This window comes from Bufo bufo, chromosome 1 (genome assembly GCF_905171765.1).
Source record: "Bufo bufo chromosome 1, aBufBuf1.1, whole genome shotgun sequence".
NCBI classification, from domain to species: Eukaryota; Metazoa; Chordata; class Amphibia; order Anura; family Bufonidae; genus Bufo; species Bufo bufo.
Window position 1 is genome coordinate 246,237,109 of NC_053389.1, and position 10,302 is coordinate 246,247,410.

At 42.8% G+C, this 10,302-nt stretch overlaps 1 long non-coding RNA gene across 1 annotated transcript; it reads left to right on the top strand.

Moving 5' to 3' along the window:
* The first annotated feature begins 7,069 nt into the window (after positions 1 to 7,069).
* On the top strand, positions 7,070 to 9,807 carry LOC121005430. The gene is made up of 3 exons (XR_005779943.1): positions 7,070 to 7,122; positions 8,887 to 8,949; positions 9,628 to 9,807. It is a non-coding gene; the product is annotated as an uncharacterized LOC121005430 (long non-coding RNA).
* The last annotated feature ends 495 nt before the right edge of the window (positions 9,808 to 10,302 follow it).

Consider the following 10,302-nt stretch of genomic DNA (forward strand, 5'->3'; position numbering starts at 1 on the left):
TGGCTTGTCATCATATTCGATAATTTTGGGAAGAGATTACTCAATTTCTCGCTAACTTGGTAAATCTCCCACTCGCTGCCCATCCAAATGTATACCTTTTTGGTATACTAGATGAATCCATATATTCTCACTACATCAGAATATTTTTGCGTGAGTCATTATTTTTGGCACTTAAGACAATTGCTTTACGATGGATGGGGGATAGATGCCCATGTATCACTCAGTGGAAGGCGCTGGTAAACGCCATCATTTCCCATGAGGACGTTGTATATAAACATAGGGGATGCGATTCCAAATTCAACAAGATCTGGGGACCATGGTTTTCCTCTCCACACATGCAATATCCAGTGCAATCTCTTTCTGTTGCTCTGTCTTCTAGACACTAAAGTACTCGAATATTTATATCTATGGGTGTCTGCTTTTTTCCCTTTTTCTTTGTATTTGTATTACAATAGATCCTCTGCAATGATTGATAAATGTCAAGCCAAGATATATAGCCTGTTAAACTGAAATGTCATGATTGTACACCAAATGTTTAACATTTTTTATTCATTTGTTCAATAAAATGAGTTAAAAAAAAAAAAAAAAAACAGCTTCAGACAATGTTTCAGTGCAAAAAGCTACGTCACAATGCAGAGTGAAAATGGTGGAAAATAAAGAGCTGCCAATCACTAATCATGGGGTTTTAGATGCTGCTGGATTTTTATTAAAGGACTAGTTATGGAAACTGCCCAAGAATTGCTTTCAATAGTCCCTGTAAATACCGCTATCAGGTGGTACATGTGCATTTCAAAATGGGGATAAACACAGCAAAACTACAATAGATAAAGATGGGACTTTGAAAAATGCTAAAATGCATCATTTTTAATTGCAAAGTGCAGATATGATTTATATTACATCTATTTTTAACCTCATGAGACATCTGGATGCTTCAATTGCCCCACTGCAAAACCACTTTAGTGAAACTCCAAATGTAACCTTGACCTAGTGGCATTTTATAAAAAAAATAATCACTGGCTAAAAAAAAAGAAAGAAATCCTACATGTATCTATATAGACATATATCTGAATGCCATCAGTCAGGTACCAGTCACATGACCAGTGGTATGTGGGTAAATAGAACCTTGGCACTTGGCAGTTAGAGAGTGACAGTTGGCGTTGGATGTGGATGGAGCGGAGCTGCCTTCAGCAAAGCAAGAAAATGGATAGCGAAGAGGAGGTCTTCAGGAGGAGAGGAAAGAAGAGGAGAATCGCATTTTTGGAGGATGAGGAATCGTCCAGCAAGAAGAGCCAGGGAGAGAAGAGAACTGGCTCTGAGGAGGGGATCGTCTCCCAAAAGACAGATCACCAAGGCCAGAGAGAAGAACAGGAAGAGGAAAAGGAGGTCCTTGACAGAAGAAATGGAGCCAAGAGGAGAAGAGAAAAGTCTTCAATCAAGAAAGAAGAGGGGAACTCCAGGGGCTTAGGTAAATAATGATATACTGCAGCTTACCATAGGGCACACCATGAAATGTAGCTTCTCATGTACATACTTCTATGTGTCCATGTTAGAGTCATCTTGTGGCACCGTCACTTATAGACAGTAATAAAGCACAGTTCTTTCTAATCAGGGCAATGTTTTTAAGTCTTACCTCTTACCCCAGTACATAGCTTTATAGCGTCAGTATTAGTTAGACAGGCAAAACATTAGAACCTGATGAGTTTATGAATTAGCTTAACGTGTTAACACAAGAAATACTCATTACAGTTTTATAACAAATTGTGTTAAAGTGACCATCCTGGTGCAGCTGGTGCCGAAATAACGCTATATACATCTGTATATCAAGTAAGGCCTCATGCACAAGGACATTTTTTTTTTGCGGTCCGCAAAACGGATTTCCGTTGTTCCGTGATCTGTGACCGTTTTTTCGTCCGTGGGTCTTCCTTGATTTTTGGAGGATCCACGGACATGAAAAAAAAGTCGTTTTGGTGTCCGCCTGGCCGTTTCGGAGCCAAACGGATCCGTCCTGAATTACAATGCAAGTAAGTGGTAAGTGAAAGGTCTGTGCGGCGCATTGCTTATAGCACAGACCTGTCACTTACCAGTAGGAGGAGCGTCCGGCCGGTCACAGACATCACAGGTAAGTATAATGCTTCTAAAAATTGCTAAGTAACCATGGCAACCAGGACTGCAGTAGCGTCCTGGTTGCCATGGTTACCGATCGGAGCCCCGGCGATTAAACTGGGACTCCGATCGGAACTCTCCGCTGCCACCAATGATAGGAGGGGGGGATTTAAATTAGGAGGGGGAGGGAGGGGGAGCCGCACTGGCCACCAATGAATGGACAGTAATACAGGGGAGGGAGGGGGGGCCCGCTGGACACCAATGAATGGACAGTAATACAGGGGAGGTTTTATGCAGACGGATCTGCGATCCGTCTGTGTGAAAGTAGCCTACGGCCACGGATCACGGACGCGGATGCCAATCTTGTGTGCATCCGTGTTTTTTCACTGACCCATTGACTTGAATAGGACAGGTCATATTTTTTTAAAGGACAGGAAACACGGATCACGGCCGCGGATGAACAACGGTGCATTTTCCGAGTTTTCAACGGACCCATTGAAAGTCAATGGGTCCGCAGAAAATCACGGAAAACGGAACAACAGCCACGGATGCACACAACAGTCGTGTGCATGAGGCCTAATGCCACAGTTGATCATGGCTGATCAGTCTGCTACGTTATGCTCAATCATGGTAAAGGGGTTGTGTCAAGTTTAGAAGTTATCCCCATCCACAGGATAGGTGATAACTAACTGATTGCTGGGGGGTGGGGGGCGACCACTGGGACCCCATCAATCCTGAGAACATGGGTCTCGTTCAGCCAATCTGATGAAACGACAGGTCAGGCATGCATCCTGCCACTCAAGTCATTCTCTATGGGGCTGCCAGAAATTGCAGAGCACTGTACATTGTACTATTTTTTATATGTTAAAAGGGACAAGACATAAAAAAAAATATTTATGGCTTTTTCACTTCCCCATGCGATCGTTTGATAGCTTCTGTATTGCAGTGTATTGTGATGTTAATGTTCGTAGGTACTAAGAGGCTGGTGTTGGGGTCTTCACTCAGCCCCCCCAGCTGTCAGAGCACTGCAAGCAGTTATATATTTTTCCTGTCATATTTCACAGAATCTGAGACGTGGCGTTGAACAGAACGTCGAACCTGGGTGTGAATAGAGCCTTACCCTGAATACTAAACTGAACAGCACATTGTAATCAGTCTTCTCTCATCAACAACAGAGATAAATACATGTTCCCAATGCTTCTATGTGAACATTAATCTAAGGATAGAGGCCAACATATTCCAAAACTGAGCAAAACACATGGGGGTCATTTAACAAACGGGTGTAAAGTAGAACCGGTGTTCTGCCAAATCTCTATACCTTGCCAAAAGTCTATACCTGAAGTGACGCAGCCGCAGCGGAAGTGACGAGATTGCCAAGGAATCAGCTGGAGGAGAGTGTGCGTGGCGCTGCGCAAGCGCACATCCACCGGCTTAGCAAAGAATTATTGCAGCACCGCAATAGAAGTACTTCGTACACCGCGCGTGCGCACTTAGGGGTATAGAGATTTTGCAGCGCAAAATGTTTCATCAGATCTCCCTACCCCTGAGAGCGCACGCGCCCACAAATCATCAGTTGCAGTTCAGCTCTACTATGTGGTGAGCTCGGTATCCAGCACTCAGCTCTGCGGTAAAGATGAACTGCAACTGATGATTTGTGGGCGCGTGCGCACTCAGGGGTAGGGAGATCTGATGAAACATTTTGCGCTGCAAAATCTCTATACTCCTAAGGGCGCACGCGCGGTGTACGAAGTACTTCTATCGCGGCGCTACAATAATTCTTTGCTAAGTCGGTGGATGTGCGCTTGCGCAGGCAACACCCTACTCCAGCTGATTCCTTGGCGATCTCGTCACTTCCGGTGTGGCCGCGTCACTTCCGGTATAGACTTTTGGCAAGGTATAGAGATTTGGCAGAACACCGGCTTAGTTGCCCATAGCAAATGAGCTGTCAAAAATGGTGGAATCAACTATGCCAATTCTACTTTGCAACAGTTTGATAAATGCCCCTAATATTTTTCTGCTAAGATTAAAAATAAAATCCAAATCATTAGGAACATACTATAGTAATTTAATTTCTAATCTAGGGAGGCCGTACTGGGCCACCAGTTAGGGGAGGCCGACATGACGTTTTTTTGGCTTCAGTAGGGCAGGTGGCAAGGTTAGGGTTAAAGAATTTGAAAATCAGTGCGGCGCGAGGAGAGGGGGGAGGAGTTGAAAAAAAGCGGGCGATAATGTGATAAAAGGAAGGGGCAGAGCAGGTCAGTTACCTGGAATTTTGCCAGAGAACTCCCGCCATATATATATATATATATATATATATATACTGGGGTAGGGGCACACGAATATATATATAAAAAAAAAGGGGGGATTTCCTTTTATATAAAAAGATAATAATGAAAAGAGTATGACGGGGGTAGAGAGCCTGAACGGGGACAGTACAGGTGTGTTCGCCCCATATCGGAGATGGATGAGAGGGGTGTGTTCTATTAATTGCCGCATCTGGCAGCACCGACCTGCACCTTTTATACTTCACAGCTCACCTGCAATACGGTTGCACTTAACTTCGGTGCAACCATAACAGGTGAGTCTATCGCATCCACCAGCTCTTTGAAGGAAGCTGTTGTACCTCGATTTACTTACCCTATGAGCGCCTTTCTCACCCTTTGGCCGTTACCTTACTGTTCTATGTCGCGGCAGTCGGGGCGGGGGGAGGTCCTCGAAGTTGGTGACACTGATGCTTATGGAGGATGGGAGGGCCTCAATGGTGGGGGGCTGGACTCCCATGGTTGGTGTAGTTGGCTCGTGGAGAAGGCGTCCGTGACTTGGTCTCCGAGCTGGCGTTTTATGGCTGGAGGCAAGACGGAGGCTCCAGTCTGGCCAAGTGCGTGGTAATAAAGTTGGGGCTTCGAGAACCTTCCCCGTCAGGGAAGAGAATACTGCATTTAATGTTATTTCATGTTATTTTATTTTATTGATGAGTTATTGATGGTTATGTATACAATATTTGGGGATAAACGGCTGCTGTGGCCATTAAATCCGAAATCGGTCTCTGTGTTTTTATTATGCAGAAGGAAATAAGTTGGAACGGGGGGAGGTCTGGGGCTGTTGGTAATAGATATGCCCCGAAAGAATAGACAATAACCTGGTCATGTGTTTTATTTCTCAATTAGGAAACAGCAATGGTCGGCCATCCCACCCCACCAGCACAATCTCTGACAACATCCAGAGATTCATTTTCCATCATGTGCTTGGTCGGGGAAGTTTTGGAAAGGTAAGAAACCATAAAACTGCAAGCATATTGTTTGCCTAATAAAGCAGACATGACCCTTTAAGTAATGTCAGGAGCATCATGCTGCCCTCAAGGGCTTCTGACTGGTGCTACCTCACCAGAGGCAAATCCAGGGAGATTCCCAAATGTGCTGGTGCATATAGCAGAGATGGCAGATATTTTTGCATTAGTGGTTAGTAGTAATGTTCCCTTTAGGAGTAAACACCTAATATCCCTGGTGTTTACCTAGTACAGTTAGAAAATGACACAGGCTAAGCCCGGGGATGGGAGAGGATGTGGATGAAGGAAGACGTATGGCTAAGCTTTATACATTTGTTTCTAAGCTTATAGCACCCCTTGTAGTACCCCCAGTCATTACAGTGCTGTCCATGTATTGCCCCCATATCTTTTAGTGCCCCCCATAGTTCTTCTAGACCTTATAGTGCCCCCTTGTAATGCTTCTAGACTTTATAGTGCCCTTAGTCCTTATTTGGCCCCCCTGTATTGCCCCCACACCTTACAGAGCCCCTAGACCTTTTAGTAGCCCCTGTAGTTATAATGCCCCCTCCCAATTCCATATTCCCTGACACACAAAGAAGAAAAAAGATACTCACCTGACTTCCCACCACTGTCAGCGATGCAGGCCACAGGCCTCTCCCGGTCCACATCTATGTGACTATCGCTAATGTTCCCATTTTACATAAACTGACATTTATATGTATATATAGCAGCACTGGTGGTATTTTCCTGCTCCCTGTCCACACTTATGAAGATTGTCCAGTAAGAAGTGTTTTTTCTAGGTGGTGCTGGCAGAGGACAAGTATACCCACCAGCAATTTGCCGTAAAAGTCATGACAAAGCGAGACCTGCTTGCTGAAGGAGAAGAGCGCGCAATGGTGGAGCGGCGAGTGTTACAACTTGCATCTGGCTGCCCCTTCCTTCTTCATGGCACATTTGCATTCCAGACCAAGGTAAAATTGTGACTACTACATGAGTATATCATAAACTGCACTGACATATATGTATATATACATATTTATATATATGGTGTTTTAATGTCCTGCTTCTTGTATGTGTAGCTGGCACTACCCATGACAACACTGGACAAACCCTGGGGACCAGGCAATGTGCCTAAAAAATTTGGGCCTGACTTTGGGTTATTGAAGTCTATGGAACATCTTACTTGCGCCTGGAGTGGTCCAACTGGGTCAACTGGTCCAACTGGGTCCAAAAATCTACTACTGTCCTCCCCTTCCCTATGGATGTAGTTCTTAATGAGTGCTTCAAAATGGTGAGAAATGTGCCATTCATGATAATGTAAAGTTATCCAAACATTGAAATGTAATGTCTTACACAATATATCTGCATGGTCTCCATATGCATGCATAGAATATGCCAGACACAGAGAACAACCAGAGGAAAGTCACAGTATTACTGTAATTGCACAACTATATTATCATGAGTGAGTGGCTTAATGATCTGTTATACAGGGACCATCAGAGGAAGCCAGACCGTCTCCATATGGCCTGTGTCTTGGCTGATGAAATAGCTGGTCACTGTAAATACATAAACTCTACAAACACTTTAACAGATATCTAAACTGTATATATATATATATATATATATATATATATATATATAATATATGTATCCATCTGACAGGAGCTTGTTCTACTTGGAATGGAATATGTCACCTATGGAGATTTCCACCAACTCCTGCGGAGGAAGGGGCGTCTTGACATCCCCAGTGCAAGGTACAGTAGTCAAAGCCTAAACAGTACAACTATGTGACAGATTTACTAATGCTATCTAAGATTTAGACAGTGGAAACTTAAGGCCCCGTACACCATAAGCTATTGTCAGCTGAACCTGCCGGGAGAAGATCTAACGTATATGAGGATCCCCTGAACAGATGAGAACAGATGCCACCATCAGAGGTGTCTGGCAGAAGCTTTCTCCTCTCTCCCCATTGACAACACATATGAGTTTGGACAAACTGAGCGTGTATGAGTTTGAGGGAGTCAAGAGATACCGTAGCTCTTAGCAAAAGAGTGTTCAGCCAAAAGCTGTTGAAGATCTGTGGGCACCTTTCGACTAGACAGTCTAAAAATGTGCCAGAGTTATCACAGTGACTGATGCGGGATAAATAATTTGGCGACCTTTAGGGTACTTTCACACTAGCGTTTTTCTTTTCCGGCGCTGAGTTCCGTCCTAGGGACTCAAATCCGGAAAAGAACTGATCAGTTTTATCCCCATGCATTCTGAATGGAGAGTCAGTCCTTCAGGATGCATCAGGATGTCTTCAGTTCAGTCTTTTTGACTGATCAGGCTTTTCAGAAAAACGTAGCATGCAGTATTTTTACCTCCGGCCAAAAAGCCTGAACACTTTGACTGAACGCCGGATCAGGCCTTTTTCCCATTGACTTGCATTAACGCCGGATCTGGCACTGTGTGTTCAGTCAAAACGGATCCGGCTTTTGCATGTTAAACCCGAAAAATGTGAAAAAAAAGTTAAAGTCCCTAAATGGCGGATCCGTTTTTTCCAATGCATTTTTTCATTGTGATCAAAATCCTGATCAGGATTCAAATGTAATCCGTTTTCACACGTTTTTCCGGATCCGGCGGGCAGTTCCGGTGTCGGAATTGAACGCCGGATTAAAACAACGCTAGTGTGAAAGTAGCCTTAGACTGTCTAGTCTAAGTTTATACCACCTAATGTTTGGTCTGTAGGGATGAGCGAAGCGAGCTTCAGGTCCTAGATTCAAAGTGAGTTCGCTCAAAACTTCAGTTTACTGCTGTACGGAGATCCGTCTCTATACAAAATTAACATGTATGACCTCCGACCAGGCAAAGTGAGTTATTCCCGAAGTCTCGTGAGAATTCAGTGAATAACTTCGGAATTTGACTTTTAAACTGAATTTTTTTTTTTGAAAACTTAGATCCGAACTCGGCTTCAGTTCCGACAGCATTAAACTGAAGTTTTGAGCAAAGCTTGCTTCGTTCATCCCTAATTAAATCCATTAGCACAGTCCATTATATGCAGTCTAATAGGTAGCACAAAGTCACTTTCCAGGTGACTGTGGCCCTCTATGTTGTGGCCCTCTGTGCAGCTGGATAAGTTATACATGTGATATGTCCACCGCTGATATAATTATTATTACACTATGTCTTAGGTAATGGATACTTTCCATATACCAGGACTTTTTTTTAAATCAAAACAGCATGAAGATGATCTAATTTGAAGGAATTTACAATTCCATAATTTCTATATTATTGGAAGTTTCTCTTCAATATTAACATAAAACAATCTCATATGTTCAGAATATAACAGGTTTAGGTACATATGTGCTATGAAGAGAACGATAAGTGCAGTTGTCCCACCGGGCCATAATAGTAACATAAACTCCAGTCATAAATAACATAAAATCCAGCCGGTCTGGTCTACTGAGCGTTGTGTATTTCTGAGACTATATCATCCACTAAATCCTATTCTTTCCTCTTTCTTTCCTTTCTACCAGATTCTACGCCGCAGAACTTGTGTGTGGAATTCAATATCTGCATTCTAAGGGCATCATCCACCGGTAACCTGAAATATATTATATCATCCTGATATAGCACCGAGCACCAACATAGTCCACTGCACTGTGCACAGAATGGACTCTTGGTCTTTGCCCATAGTCAGGATCACAGTCTCAATTTCATGTGCTATACTTGCAGCAATTTTATAGAAACGCAAGCAAGGCAAAGGAGAAAATACATGCAATAATAATAGTGACACCATGATCCTTTGTGATATAGGCAATGGGACAGATTGATACGCCAGTCTTATCTTCCAGTGTGCTGGTAGAAGATCCACCAAATGTATAAATACCTTTGGAAAATCTTCTGGCAGTCAGTGTACCAGAAAACCAAATCTATGCAAGCCGTACCCTCTGCAATTCCCCTCAACCAATATATTTCCAGATAATCTGAAAACTATTAGTCCACTATCTGTTGGGGTTTAATCAGCAGATTCCCTCTTCCTCTAACACAACGCTACATGCAAGCACCCAGTTCCTGCATTCATTCCTGATATCCTACAACAGGCACTTAGAGACTGAGCTTGTGGTAAAGGTTTTCCTTAAAACCCGGATAAAACACCACAAAAAATATTTTTGTCTTACACTGACTAATATAACATTAGCCAAATGCAGCATTATACTCTGATAATTATAGGAGGAACACTGACAACAATTAAGGTGTTTTTTTTATCGTCACAGAGATCTCAAGCCTTCCAACATCCTGGTGACTGAAACGGGCCATATTAAGATTGCCGACTTCGGTCTGGCACTTGAGAACATCTATGGAGACCGAACAGCCACAGAATACACTGGAACACCGGGCTTCATTGCTCCTGAGATCCTGGCTGCGGAGGAGTACAATGCTGGAGTAGACTGGTATGCATTTGGCATCATCTTGAACATCATGATTACCACCAGCCACAAATACCAGCGAGGTCTATTCACTTCCTCCAGCAAAGAGGCGAAGAACATCATTAAAAAGGTTAGTATATTATAAAGTAATATAATCTACAAACTGTAATAGGCCATGTTAACAGTGTGGTTTGAAGGACTGGACTTTTTTTTTTTTTTTACCACACGGCAGCAAAACGGCTAGAAACACCACTGGTAGTAGTAGTAGTACTGAAGTAGTACTGAAGTAGTACTGAAGTAATCTGATATATAACAGCCAACCTTTCCTCTGGTGTTTATAACAGTGCTCAACTTCTTATAGGGACATATTAGTGATATATATTACCTAATTATTGTATGTTTAAAGATAAATCTATTAATATGTTTTTCTAAAAAAAATTGACAATGAAGTTTTGCTATTGGTTTTTTCATCTAAATTTTTATGAAGCTGTAATATAACTTTAAATTAATATTCCTATTTGT